This window comes from Macaca fascicularis, chromosome 2, assembly GCF_037993035.2.
Source record: "Macaca fascicularis isolate 582-1 chromosome 2, T2T-MFA8v1.1".
NCBI classification, from domain to species: Eukaryota; Metazoa; Chordata; class Mammalia; order Primates; family Cercopithecidae; genus Macaca; species Macaca fascicularis.
In genome coordinates this window covers 152,217,935-152,233,128 of record NC_088376.1, presented here as the reverse complement: position 1 = coordinate 152,233,128, position 15,194 = coordinate 152,217,935, and positions in this window count along the sequence as shown.

Below are 15,194 nucleotides of genomic sequence, written 5' to 3'. Positions count from 1 at the left end.
TGACCAAGTCGCTTTTGAGAAAGGGATGTCTTTCTCCCTTGTCGGGGGACCCTCACTCTGCGGACAGCCGTGAGAGTGGGATACGAGCTCACACGGCCGGGGCACGGCCTCGCCAAGGTTGAGGGGGTCCCTGAGGCGGGGCGATTTGGCAGGGGTGGACCCCGATTCTCGGCGAGGGGGCCCCGGAGCCATGTATGCTTCGGCCGAGGCCGAGCAGCACCGGAAGGTCGGGGAATCCTAGGAAGCTCGTCCCGGGCGCTCCGGGAGCTCCAACTTCGAGCGCCTGGCCCGGGCCCCTGGCGCGCGTGCCTCGGCGCCGCGGGAGGTCGCGGGGGCGGCGGCCGGGGCAGCGAGTGGCTTCGCGTCCCCTCCGGGTTCAGGGCTCCTCACCAGCACCCTGCACTCTGGCCGTCGCGCCTTCGCCTGCGCCTCTGCCTGCGCCGCAGCCGCACCTCCGTTCCCTCCTAGACGTTTCCTCCGTCCCCAAAAGGAAGGATTTTGTTTTTGTTTTTGTTTTCCTGCTGAGTCAGGGATCCAAAGAACCGAGGGTTGGGGCGTCCCTGAGCACATTTAAAGGGGCGGTGGCTGTGGGCACCGCTGGAGGCTCCTGAGATTCGAGGGACCAGAACTCACCGAGTTGGACTTCTGGGATGTTCCTGGCTCCTTCGCCCAGCGGACCATCTATCCCTTTATTTTTAAGTCTGGACATTCGTTCAGTGCCACGCCAGCCTCTGCGCTGAGCACGGAACAAGACAGCCCCAAATTCTTGCCCTCATGGAGCTTAGACGGGAGGAAGTCGCTGGAGACACCATTTCAAAGCGAGGGAGGGAAACCGGGGCAATGGAGCTCAGCGATGGCTCTCAGGGCGCCACGCATTCTTGGGGCCCTCCCCAGCCTCACTTAATCAGAAACCCCGTGTTTCATCAAACCCTCCAGGTTTGAGAACCACTGAAGTAGAGAATGGGTGGTCAAGGAAAGCCTCCCTGAGGAGGTGACATTGGTAAGGGAGACCATTTTAATGAGGAGCCTTTCCTTATTCACTCAGCACACACCGCGCAGCCCCTCACAGGTACCTGCCTGGTGCTCGGCGACATAGATGACTCAGACTAAGCCTCCACCTCCCAGGAGTTCCCAGTCTGCTTGTCCACACAGACACAGGCAGATAGTTCTGCTACCCGAGGCTCGTGCTGGGATGGGAACGCACAGGTGCCTGTGGGAGCTCAGAGGAGGACCCCAGTGCGGAGGGTTCCACCAGAAGAGAGGCCTTCCCAGTAGGAGGAATTGCTGGGGCAAAGACTTCACCGAGGTGGGACAAGGCCTGGCCTGCTGGAGGAGTGTCCAGAGGTGGTGCTGGAGGCAGATCTGATTTCTCCAGCTGTAAAATTAGGAACTGAATTTGATCCTTTTAAAGCCCTTTCCATTTCTAAGCCACCACAGATTTCTTAATTCTCCAGCCTTTTGTGGAGAAATACTTGTGACTCGAATAGAAAATCTGGTGTTACTTAGACAGGCTCTTGATACACATTTTATGGGTCCATGCATGGAGGTGTGGCAGGGATGGAGATGGAGGTGATGGTGGAGGTGGCAGAGGTGGTGAAGGTGGTAGTAGCAGAAACAGAGATGGTGGAGGTGATGTTGGAAGTGAAGGAGGCAGAGGTGGTAGTAGATACTAGTGGTGGTGGAGAGGAGGTCGAGGTGGTGGTGGTGGTGGTGATGGTCGAAAGGATAATTGATGTAGTTGTGGAAATTGTGGTGCAGCTGGAGGGCATAATATATTTGGTGGAAGAATTGGAAGTGGTGGAATTGACAGATGACGTGGACATGGTGGAACTGGAAGAGGTGAAGGAGATGGTGAACATGGAACAGATGATGGAGTGGATTGAGTTGATGGAGGTGGTATAGATGACGGAGCCAAGGGAAGTGATGGAGGTGGTGGAGATGGTGGAGTTGAGGGAGGTAATGGAGTTGAGGGAGGTGGTGCAGGTGACAGAGGCAGTCGAGTGGAGGTGGGACAAGTGATGGAGTGGATTAAGTTGATGGAGGTAGTATAGGTGATGGAGTCAAGGGAGGTGGTGGAAAGGATTGAGTTGATGGAGGTAGTGTAGGTAATGGAGTCAAGGGAGGGGATGGAGGTCGTGGAGCAGGTATATCTGTGTTTAAATGTGGGTACAAACGAATGAATGGATAAATTGCTTCAATGTTTGATGGAAAAAGAAAGTATGTTTTTAAAACTTGAGCTTGTTTCTGAGATTAGCAATAAAAGCAAAATACCCTAGAATCCCCAGGGTGGGAGCCTCAGATAATTCAATTCACCACCAGTGTTACTCTTCACTATCAGCCTGTGCAAAGGAGAAGGGAGGACAAGAGGGACAAGGCTTTGCTAAGTCCTTTCCACTACTGTTGAATTTGGGCTTCAGGCTAAGCAAAGTCTACTTAAAAAGATCATAGCACCAAGGCCAGTTGGGAAAATCACAGGTCTGAGCTTGTGTAGCTGAAGCCATACAATAGTGTGGAGTGATGGGCTGTGAAGTTGAAATGCTTATTCCTTTGTTTGCTGTTCCTAATAAGAGAAAATGGATGGGAGACACTGTTGGCTTTACAAACACCCACTGCCAATACTGGTGGCTTTATTTATGGGACTTAGCCACAGCCACTCACTGAATTCAGGAGGAGTAACTGTAAATACCCACAAAAGACATGATGTGTGGGGGTGATGACCACCATTGCTACTTTCTTGAGCCTTTAACATATGTATTCATCCCAAGAATTCTATAAAGGAGTTATTATATCCCCATTTCACAGATGGAAAAAAAACTGAGGCCCAGAGAGGGGAAGTGACTTGCCCTTACAGCCCAGTCAGGACTCGCATCCCATTCACCCATTTACTACTCTGTGAATGCTTGCAGTCTGCGGCTTTGCCTTTTGGCGGCAAGAGCCTCTCTGCCCTTTTCTGGAGGAGCCTGGAAGGTGAAGGACAGGAACCTCTAAGGCAGATGCCAGCAGTGTTGACATCTGAGCAGGCTTTCCCTCTCTTCCCCTTTCTTTGTGCTGTTTCCATCCTGCCCTCTATCTACTTTGGATGATCAGAAGGCCAGCAGCTGCCAGCAACTTTGCAGTGAAAACCCAGCAGGAGTGTTGGAAGTGGGGGTCAAGGGGACCATCACCATCCAAGGATCATTCAGGTGTCCACCTCAGAGCCTGCTGGGTGACAGAGCTGTGCCCATGCCCAGCTTTGGTCCCAGAAGTTGGGATCAAAGGAACCTGGACATCCAGTGCATCAGCCAGGTGAGGAGGCAGGTAGTGGTGCTAATAACAGGCAGTCATAGCAATGACAGTAATAAATGCTGACAGCGGATGCCTGCGGAGCACCTGCTCTGTTCTCCACCCTTTCCATACATCTCATGACATATGGAGGCTGGGCAGGGCCAGCTCAGAGTTTTTATCACTGGGTGGGATTCCAAGGTCTGTGGAGGAAGTGGACATCCTCTTCTTTCAGGCAACCAGTTTTTTCCTTGCCTTGGCCTGTTTGGCTTTTTCCCAAAGCTGCATTTCAAAACAGCCCCTCCTGGCTGGCAGAATGTGGGCACAGCTCTGTCACACACCCAGCCGCAGGGGCAGCTGGCCCTAGGCTTCCTGCCCCTCTCTGGGCATGTGGATTGGAGGAAAGCAGCCCTCAAGCTTTCTTCAAAATAGGGAACTGCTCTCCCTGTTTCCTGAAGAGCAAGAACTGTCCCCATGGCAACCATGGGATGAAGAGGCCACATTAACCCTTCTGAGGGCAGGCCTGGCTGAGAGCCTCTTAACTAACCCCTCCTGGGTGTGGCACTGTACAGGCGACAAGGAGAGTCACATCTCCCAAAGGACATCCCCTAGTCTCGCCACCATTCCAAGGGAAAGTCAAGGTTGAGATGTTATACGCATTGGACGAAGGGCAACTTTGAGGTGAACTCAGAGGGGTGGACAGCACAAGGATTTTGGATTTTACTCTCATAACAACGTGGAGCTGTAGAGGAGGTAAAGCAGATGAGGGACAGATTCTTTTTTAAAAAAATTTATTTATTTATTTTTAAATTATACTTTAAGTTCTGGGGTACATGTGCAGAACATGCAGGTTTGTTACATAGGTGCACATGTGCCATGGTGGTTTGCTGCACCCATCAACCCATCACCTACATTAGGTATTTCTCCTACTGCTATCCCTCCCCTAGACCCCACCCCCCAACAGGCCCTGGTGTGTGATGTTCCTCTCCCTGTGTCCATGTGTTCTCATTGTTCAACTCCCACTTCAGTGAGAACATGCAGTGTTTGGTTTTCTGTTCTTGTGTTAGTTTGCTGAGAATGATGGTTTCCAGTTTTATCCATGTCCCTGCAAAGGACACGAACTCATCCTTTTTAATGGCTGCATAGTATTCCATGGTGTATATGTGCCACATTTTCTTTATCCATTCTATCATTGATGAGCATTTGGGTTGGTTCCAAGTCTGTGCTATTGTGAATAGTGCTGCAATAAACATACGTGTGTTGTCTTTATAGTAGAAGGATTTATAATCCTTTGGGTATATACCCAGTAATGGGACTGCTGGGTCAAATGGTATTTCTGGTTCTAGATCCTTGAGGAATCATCACACTGTCTTCCACAATGGTTAAACTGCCATTAACAGTGTAAAAGCATTCCTATTTCTCCACATCCTCCCCAGCATCTGTTGTTTTCTGACGTTTTATTGATATTCTAACTCACATTTTGAAAGTTTTCCGTCTGGCCGTGGGCGCTGGTGGGATTTAGTGCAGAGTGACAGGGACTTGGTACTCTGAAAGGTGTTTTTTTCTGGGGGACTTTGCCCTGCAAACCCTGGAGAGATCTGAGTCATGGGGAGAGGTAGTCATTTGTTGTTGCGGAGGGCAGAGGAGGGTAGAGACTCTGTGAAGCATTGGTGTTAATTCTTCATTAAACATTTGGTACAATTTATCAGTGATGAATCCTTCTGGTTTGGGGTTTCCTTGTGGGAATTTTTTTGATTACCAAATGCATCTCTTTATTTGTTGTATTTCTGTTCCGACTTTCTATCTTATTAACAGCTTTGTTGGTTTATAAGTGACAAAATAAAGTATACATACTTAAAGCACACACATTGATAAATATCAGCATGTGGACCACATGTGAGGCAGAAACCACAGCCACCCCACAGCTCCCCTGTGCCCTTTCATTATCCCAGCTTCCTGCATCTTCATGGCTCCAAGGTGCACCTTCAGACACTCGCTCATCTCTGTTTTGTCGTTTGAAGTTTGCAATTCAAAGCTCCAGTTTTATGTGTCTGATTTGAATTAGATCCTTGTGTTATCTCAGTAGTTATAGGGTTAAACTGTCTATTGTATACTTCTTAGTAACATGTTTCAAAGTAAATAGGCTTAACAGAAAAAGCATAACCCCATATGATTAAATGAACCTAGAAAGCATATCCCCTATGATGGGATTAATCATTTTAAAAATAATATGCTCATTATGAGACATTATGCATTACTGAATAATTAGGGATTTATTGTCCTTCTCCCACATGGATGTTCAGACTTTGATCATTCATTTTTCAGGACTGACTAGCAGCACTGAGGGACTGATGGTGGCATAGCCATTGTTCACCAGCATCTGCACTCAATGACGGACTGGATCACTGTTCCACACCAGTCCTGAGGAGGAGGTGACAACGCAGTCCAAAATGTACACTTTTATGCTCTGCTTCCCTTTTAAATATAAGTTCCAATTCCAAACCATATATTTGTGAATACATAAAAGTGAATGCTTTTAACAGCACCAAGTCACCTCTTGAACGCTTTACTGCTTTGAAAATTCTTCCACCAGATGTCCTAAATCATCTCTCTCACATTCAAACTTCCACAGATCTCCAGGACAGGGGCAAAATGCTGCCAGTCTCTTTGCTAAAATGTAGCAAGAGTCACCTTTTCTCCAGTTCCCAACAAGTTCCTCATCTCCATCTGAGACCACTTCAGCCTGGACTTCATTGTCTATGTCACTATCAACATTTTGATCAAAGCCATTCAGTAAGTCTCTAGGAAGTTCCAAACTTTCCCACATCTTCCTGTCTTCTTCTGAGCCCTCCAAACTGTTCCAGCCTCTTCCTGTTATCCATTTCCAAAGTTGCTCCCACATTTTTGTGTATCTTTACAGCAGCACCCCACTACCTGGTACCAATTTACTGTGTTAGTCCATTCTCACACTGCTATAAAGAACTGCCCAAGACTGGGTAATTTAAAAGGAAAGAGGTTTAATTGACTCATAGTTCCACAGGGCTGGGGAAGCCTCAGGAAACTTACAATCATGGTAGAAGAGGAAGTAAACACGTCCTTCACATAATGGCAGCAAAGTGCTGAGCAAAAGGGCTAAAAGCCCCTTATAAAACCATCAGATCTCATGACGACTCGCTCACTATCTTGAGAACAGCATTAGGTAACTGCCCCCATGATTAAATTATCTCCCACCAGGTCACTCCCATGACACATGGGGATTATGGCAACTAAAATTCAAGGTGAGATTTGGGTGGGGACACAGAGCTAAACCATATCATGGTATGCACGCAAAAAAATTAAGTAAACGTATCAAATATAGATAGTTCCTGACAAATAATAATCTCCACTGAAATTGCAACTACTATTTTTATTATACAATTCCTCATACATGTGATTGAGATAATGCAGTTATTTTAAAAATTTTTCAGATTTGTTCATGCCTAAAAGACCAAAGAGCAATGAATGCTAAAATAGTAGACTTTCAACAATCTCTGTTCTTAGCACATTGATGGAATTTAAAGCTTTTTCTCTGAATCCCTAAAGATATGTATATAGTTGAAACTCATGCCAGAAAAACCTAGTGTAAGTGAGTAGAGTCATCAATTATTAGCAGGACCACATTCCAAAATTTCTTCTCTCTTCATTCTTAGGCACATGAAAATAGTGGTAAATATATTCATTATTTATAAAGATTAGAGTAATTTTTCTACAGATATAATTAGAAGATATCTCTCCACTTCTACCATAAAAGGTGGTTCTCCATAGGAGTTCAATCTTTCATGTCTTCTTTAAGTCAGCAAGGATATTTCCCAGTCATGGGGTCCCAGTGTTAAAATTCTACTAAGAAATTTGTTAAGAGCTAGTTGTGGAATATTTCACATGATTAATACAGCTATCTACTTATTTATAAATGTGAGGTACATAACATTGCATAATTGGTTCAGTCACATATTTTCACAGATTTGTCATCAGAAAATCAATAGCATCAGTCTAAATTTAGGGCACGTGGTTCTTTTTTTTTTTCTTTTTTTTAACGTGAGACAGAGTCTTGCTCTGTCACCCAGGCTGGAGTGCAGTGGTGCGATCTCTGCTCACTGCAACCTCTGCCTCCCAGGTTCAGGCAATTCCCCTGCCTCGGCCTCCCAAGTAGCCGGGATTACAAGTGGGTGCCACCATGCCCAGCTAATTTTTGTATTTTTAGTACAGACAGGGTTTCGCCACGTTGGCCAGGCTGGTCTCGAACTCCTGACCTTAAATGATCCACCTGCTTCAGCCCCCCAAAGTGCTGGGATTACAGGTGTGAGCCACCATGCCTGGGTATATCTTTTTATAGTTGAGTTTAAGAGGTTCTTTTTACAATGTAGATACAAGTCTAAAGCAGGTAAATCCTCTCTGAATATTTTCTCTCAGCATATGCCTCTTATTAATACTTTTGTGACTTTTGATGAATGAATGTGGTTTTTATGAAATCTAATTTATCTTTTTTTTTTTTTTTTCTGTTATGGCTATTGCTTTTATGTCTTAAGACAGGGGTTCTCAATCCCCGGGACATGGTTTGTGGCCTGTTAGGAACCAGGCCACACAGCCAGAGGTGAGTGGCAGGCAAGTCAGTAAAGCTGAGCTCTGCCTCCTGTCAGATCAGCGGTGGCATTAGATTCTCATAGGGACACGAACCCTACTGTGAATTGCACATGAAAGGAATGTAGCTTGTGTGCTTCTATGAGAATCTAATGCCTGATGATCTGTCATTGTCTCCCATCACCCCTAGATGGGACCACTGCAGGAAAACAAGCTCAGGGTTCCCAATGATTCTACATTATGGTGAGCATGTGTATCAGAGTTCTCTAAAAGGACAGAACTAATAGGATAGAGGAATATATGAAGGGGAGTTTATTAGGAGAATTGAGTGACATGATCACAAGGTGAAGTCCCACAGTAGGCTATCTGCAAGCTGAGGAGCCAGGAAGCCAGTCCAAGTCCCAAAACCTCAAAAGTAGGGAAGCCGATAATGCAGCCTTCAGTCTGTGGCTAAAGGCCTGAGAGCCTGTGGCAAACCACTGGTGTAAGCCCACGAGTCCAAAAGCTGAAGAACTTAGAGTCTGATGTTTGAGGGCAGAAATCATCCAGTACAGGAGAAAGATGAAGGCCAGAAGACTTAACCAGTCTAGCCCCTCCACGATCCTCTGCCTGCTTTTATCCTAGCCACATTGGCAGCTGATTAATGGTGCTCACACAGATTGAGGGTGGGTCTGCTTCTCCCAGTCCGCTGACTTAAATGTTAATCTCCTTTGGCAACACCCTCACAGACACACCCAGAAACAATAGTTTGCATCCTTCAATCCAATCAAGTTGACACTCAATATTAACCATCATAGTAAGTAACAGTAATGGAAATAAAGTGCACAATAAATGTAATGTGCTTGAATTATCCCAAAACCATCCCTGCATCCCCCATACCACTGTCCTTGGAAAAACTGTTCCACACAACTGGCCCCTGGTACCAAAAATGTTGGGACCACTGTCTCAAGAAATCTCTGCCTATGCAAATTGTAAAGATATCCTCCTATATTGTGTGCTAAAATCTTTATATTCTTAGCTTCTGCCATTAAATTTATTAACTGTCTTGAGTTAAACTTTGTGTATACTGTGAGGTGCTAGTCAAGGTTCATTTTTCTCATATGGATCCTGTTATTTCAACAGCATTTGTTGAAAAACTTTCCTTTTCATGGGATTGGTTTGTACCTTTGTCAGAAGTCAACTGACTGTACACACAGGGGTATATTTCTTTGGTATCTATTTGATTCCATTAATATATGTGTCTGTCCTGACAATACCACACTGTTGCAATTACAGCCACTGTGTAACAAGACTGGAAGTAAGGTGGTTTAAGTCCTCCAGCTTGATTCTTCTTCAAGATTGTTTGTATAATGAAATCCTTTGCATTTCCAATACATGTTATATTAAGCTTATCAAATTCTGTAGAAAATGCTGCTGAGATTATGATTGGGTTTGCAATGAATGTTTAAACTGATATGGGAGAAATGAAATTCCAGAAATGTGATGCCTTTCTATATATGAACATGGGATACTTCACTATTTATTTAGGTCTTTAAAAAGATCACTCAGAAGAACTGGAACCAATTTTACTAAAACTATTCCAAAAAATCACAGAGAAGGGACCTGTTAACTCATTCTACAAAGCCAGCATCATCCTGACACCAAAATCTAGCAGAGACAGAAAGAAAAAAGAAAACTTCAGGCCAATATCCCTGATGAACACAGATGCAAAAATCTTCAACAAAATATTAGCAAACTGAATCCAAGAGCACATCACAAAGTTGATTCACCATGATGAAATAGGCTTTTATTCGTGGGATGCAAGGTCAGTTCAACATAAGCAAATCAATAAATGTGATTCACCACATATACAAAATTATAAACAAAAATCATATGATCATCTCAATAGACAGAGAAAACGCTTTTGGTAAAATCCAACATCCCTTCATGAAAAAAACCATCAACAAACTAAGCATCAATGGAAAAACACCTCAAAATAATAAGAGCCATCTATGACAAACCCACAGCCAATATACAGAATGGGCAGAAGCTGGAAACTTTTTCCTTGAGACCTGGAATAAAACAAGGATACCCACTCTCTCCACTTCTATTTAACCATAGCTCTGGAAGTACTATGTCAGAGCAATCAGGCAAGAGAAATAAATAAAAGGCATCCAAGCAGGAACAGAAGTCATCAAACTATCTCTCTTTGCTGATGATATGATTGTATACCCAGAAAACCCCAAAGACCACCAAAAGGCCTCTAGAACCAATAAACTATTTCAGTAAAGTTTCAGGATATAAAATCAGTGTACAAAAATCAGTAGCATTTCCATATACCAGTAACATTCTAGCTGCGAGCCAAATCAAGAACACAATCCTATTTGCAATAGCCACAAAGAAATACCTAGGAGCACAGCTAACCAAGGAGGTGAAAGGTCTCTACAAGGAGAACTATAAAATACTGCTGAGAGAAATCAGAAATGACATAAATAGATGGAAAAATATTCTATGTGCATGGATTGGAAGAATCCACATCATTAAAATGGGCATATTGTCCAAAGCAATCTACAGACTCAACAGTATTTCTATCAAACTACCAATGTCATTCTTGACAGAACTAGAAAAAACTATTTCAAAATTCATATGGAACCAAAATATAGCCTGAATAGCCAAAGAAATCTTAAGCAAAAAGAACAAAGTTGGAGGCATCACATTACCCGACTTCAAACTATACTATAAGGCTACAGTAACCAAAAGAGCATCAGACTAGTATGAAAACAGATACACAGACCAGTCGGGCGCGGTGGCTCATACCTGTAAACCCAGCACTTTGGGAGGCCGAGGTGGGTGGATCATGAGGTCAGGAGATCGAGATCATCCTGGCTAACATGATGAAACTCCGTCTCTACTAAAAAATACAAAAAATTAGCCAGGCATGGTGGTGGGTGACTGCAGTCCCAGCTACTTGGGAGGCTGAGGCAGGAGAATGGCGTGAACCAGGGAGGTGGAGCTTGCAGGGAGCCGAGATTGCACCACTGCACTCCAGCCTGGGCAACAGAGCAAGACTCCATCTCAAAAAAATAATAATAAAACAGAAAACAGATACATAGACCAATGGAACAGAATACAGAACCCAGAAATAAAGCTGCATACCTACAACCATCTGATCTTTGACAAATTCGACAAAAATGAGCCATGGCAAAAGGACTCCTTATTCAATAAATGGTGCTGGAATAACTGGCTATTCATATGTAGAAGAATGAAACTGGACCCCTACCTATTATATAGAAAAATCAACTCAAGATGGATTAAAGACTTAAATGTATGACCTCGAACTATAAAAATCCTAGAAGAAAATCTAGGAAGTACCCTAAATACCCTTGTTGATATCAGCTTTAGCAAACAATGTATAGCTAAATCCTCAAAAGCAATTGCAACAAAAACAAAAATTGACAAATGGAACCTAATTAAAATAAAGAGCTTCTGCAGAAAAATGAAAGATCCATCAACAGAATAAACAGACAACATACTGAATGGGAGAAAATATTCATAAACTGTGCATCTGGAAAAAAACCTAATATACAGAATCTATAAGGAACTTTAACAAATCAACACTCAAAAAAGCAAATAACCCCATTAAAAACTGGGCAAAGGACATGAACAGACACTTTTCAAAAGAAGACATAGAAATGGCCCCCAAACATATGAAAAATCGTCATAATCTCTAATCAGAGAAATACAGATGAAAACCACAATGAGATACCATCTCACACCAGAATGGTTTTATTAAAAAGCAAAAAAATAATAATAACAGATGTTGGCAAGGCTGCAGAGAAAAAAGGACATTTATACCCTGTTGGTGGGAGTGTCATTTTAAGTCTGGCCACTGTGATGAGCAATTTGGAGATTTCTCAAAGAAATAAGAGTTGAACTACCATTTGACAAAAACAAGGAATCAACCCAGGTGACCATCAGTGGTGGACTGGAAAAAGAAAATATGGGACAAATACACCATGGAATATTACACAGCCATAACAAGAATGAAATCATATCCTTTGCATCAACATGGGTGCCACTGGAGGCCATTACTCTAAGCAAACTAATGCAGAAACAGAAAACCAAATACCACATATTCTCACTTATAGGTGGGAGCTAAACATTGAATACATATGGACATCAAGATGGAAACAATAGCCACTGGGGCCACTAGAGGAGGGAGTAAGGGAGAAGACAAGGGCTGAAAAACTGCCTTTTGGGTACTATGCCTTCTACCTGGGTTACAGTTCAGTCATACCCCAAGCCTCAGTATCACACAATATACCTTTGTAGCAAACTTGCACATGTACCCTCTGATTCTAAAATAAAAGTTGAAAATAAAATATCTATCAGTAAATTTGGCAGTTTTCAATCTAAATATCTTACGTTTTGTTAAAGTGCCCCTAAGTAGTACACGTCTCTTTGATGCCATTTTAAGAGGGTGTGATGTATATTTTTATATATTGATGGGTTCAATATCCTAAAATATTCACAGAGTTGCACAACCATCACCACAATCAATTTTAGAACACTTTGATAACCTTAAAAAGAAACCACATACCATTCAGCAACCATTCCCCATTTCCCCTCAACCCTCCAGGCCTCCAACTACTAATCTATTTCACATGTTTATATATTTTCCTATGTTGGACATTTCATATAAATGAAATTATACAATAAATGGACTTTTGTGGCTGGCTTCTTTCTCATAACGTTATGTTTGCAGGTCTATGTTGTAGCATGTACTTTATTCATTTTTATTACTGAAAAATAATGATTCAGAGAGATATGCCATATTTTATTTCTCTATTCATCAATTATTACTTATTTGGGTTGGTTTCACTTTTTTTTTTTTTTTTTTTTTTGCGACGGAGTCTCGCTCTGTGGGCAGTGGCTGGATCTCAGCTCACTGCAAGCTCCGCCTCCCAGGTTCACGCCATTCTCCTGCCTCAGCCTCCCAAGTAGCAGGGACTACAGGCGCCCGTCACCATGCCTGGCTAGTTTTTTGTATTTTTTAGTAGAGACGGGGTTTCACCGGGTTAGCCAGGATGGTCTGGATCTCCTGACCTCGTGATCCACCCGTCTCGGCCTCCTAAAGTACTGGGATTACAGGCTTGAGCCACTGCGCCCAGCCTGGTTTCACTTTTTGACTACTATAAATAATGCCACTGTGAACATTCATGTGCACTTTTTTTTGAACAACTCTTTTCAATTTTCATGAGTATATGCTAGGTGTGAAATTGTTGGGACATATAGTAACCATTTGTTTAACCTTTTGGGGAAACCTCAAGAATGCTTTTCACAGCAGTTGCATTGTACATCCTCATATATGAAAGTTCCAATTTGTTCATATCCTTGCCAACACTTGTTGCCTTACATTTACTTTTATTATAGTCACCCTAGTGGTTATGAAGTGGTATCTCGTGGCTTTGATTTGAAATTTTCTAATGGCTAATGATACTAAGCATCTTTTTTGGGGCCATTTGTATACATTTTTTGGAGAAATGTCTACTCAGATACATTATAGACTGAATGTTTGTGTCCCACCAAATTTTATATGTTATCCTAACCACTCCTGTGATCATATTAGAAGGTGGCACCTTTAGTAGGTTATTAGGTCGTGAGAGTGGAGCCCTCATGAATGGGATTAGTGTCCTTAGTAAAGAGTTCCTAGACAGCTTCCTCACCCCTTCCACTATGTGAAGATACAGTGAGAAGAAAGGGACCAGGAAGTAGACCTTCACCTGTCCCTGAATCTACTGGTGTCTTGATCTTGAACTTCAGTCTCCAGAACTATAAGAAATAGATTTCTGCTGTTTATAAGCCACCCAGTTTATTGCGTTCTGCTATAGCATCCCAAACAGACTAAGATGAGATCCTTTGCCTATTTTTAAAAACTAGGTTATTTGTCTTTTTATTATTGACTTGTAAGAGCTCTTTGTATATCTTGGATACAAGTCCCTTATCAGATATATGGTGTGCACATATTTTCAGTTATATATTTGGTTGTCTTTTCACTTTTAAAAATAATGTTCTTTAAAGCGCAAGCTTTTGATTTTTATGAAGTTCAATTTATCTATTTTTCTTTTGTTGTTTATACATTTTATATTGTATCTAAGAAGGCTTTTTCTAGCCCAAAGCCGTGGAGGTTTACTTCAATAGTTTCTGCTAGAAGGTTTGTGCTTTTAGCTTCAACGTATCAATTAATGATCCATTTTGAATTCATTTTGCTTATGGTATGATGAAAGAGTTCAACTTTATTCTGTTGCATGTGAATATACTATTGTTTCAGCACTATTTATTAAAAAGATTTTTTTCCAAATTAATTATGTGGTATACATGTTGGATATCCTTAATCATCTCTTAATGATTAAAGGATGTCTCCTCTCGTTACTGATTGGTGATCTGTGCTTTTCCTTTTTTTTCCTAATCAGTCTAACTAGAGTTTTCTGTATTAATTTATTTATTTCAATAGTTTTTGGGGAACAGGTGGTTTTTTGCTTACTTTAGTGGTGATTTCTGAGATTTTGGTGCACCTGCCACCCTAGCAGTGTATATTGTACCCAATGTGTAGTCTTTTATCCCTCACCCACCTTCCGCCCTTCCCCCCAGTCTCCAAAGTCCATTATATCATTCTTATTCCTTTACATCCTCATAGCTTAGCCCCCACTTATAGGTGAGAACATATATTTGGTTTTCCATTCCTGAGTTACTTCGCTTAGAATAATGTTCTCCAACTCCATCCAGTTTTCTGCGAATGTCGTTACTTCATTCCTTTTTACAGCTGAGTAGTATTCCATGATGTATATATACCATATTTATTCATCTATTCATTGGTTGATGTGCACTCAGGCTGGTTCCATTTTTTTGCAATTGTGAATTGTGCTGCTATAAACATGTGTGGGCAAGTGTCTTTTTCATATAACGACTGCTTTTCCTCTGGTAGATACCCAGTAGTGGGATTGCTGGATCAAATGATAATTCTACTTTTAGTTCTTTAAAGAATCTTTATACTGTTTCCAATAGTGATTGCACTATTTTACATTTCCACCAGCAGTGTAAAAGTGTTCCTTTGGCCAGGCGCGGTGGCTCACACCTGTAATCCCAGTACTTTGGGAGGCCAAGGTGGGTGGATCACAAGGTCAAGAGATCAAGACCATCCTGGCCAACATGCTGAAACTCCATCTCTACTAAAAATACAAAAATTAGCTAGGTGTGGTGGTGCACGCCTGTAGGCCCAGCTACTGGGGAGGCTGAGGCAGGAGAATCATTTGAACGTGGGAGGTGGAGGTTGCAGT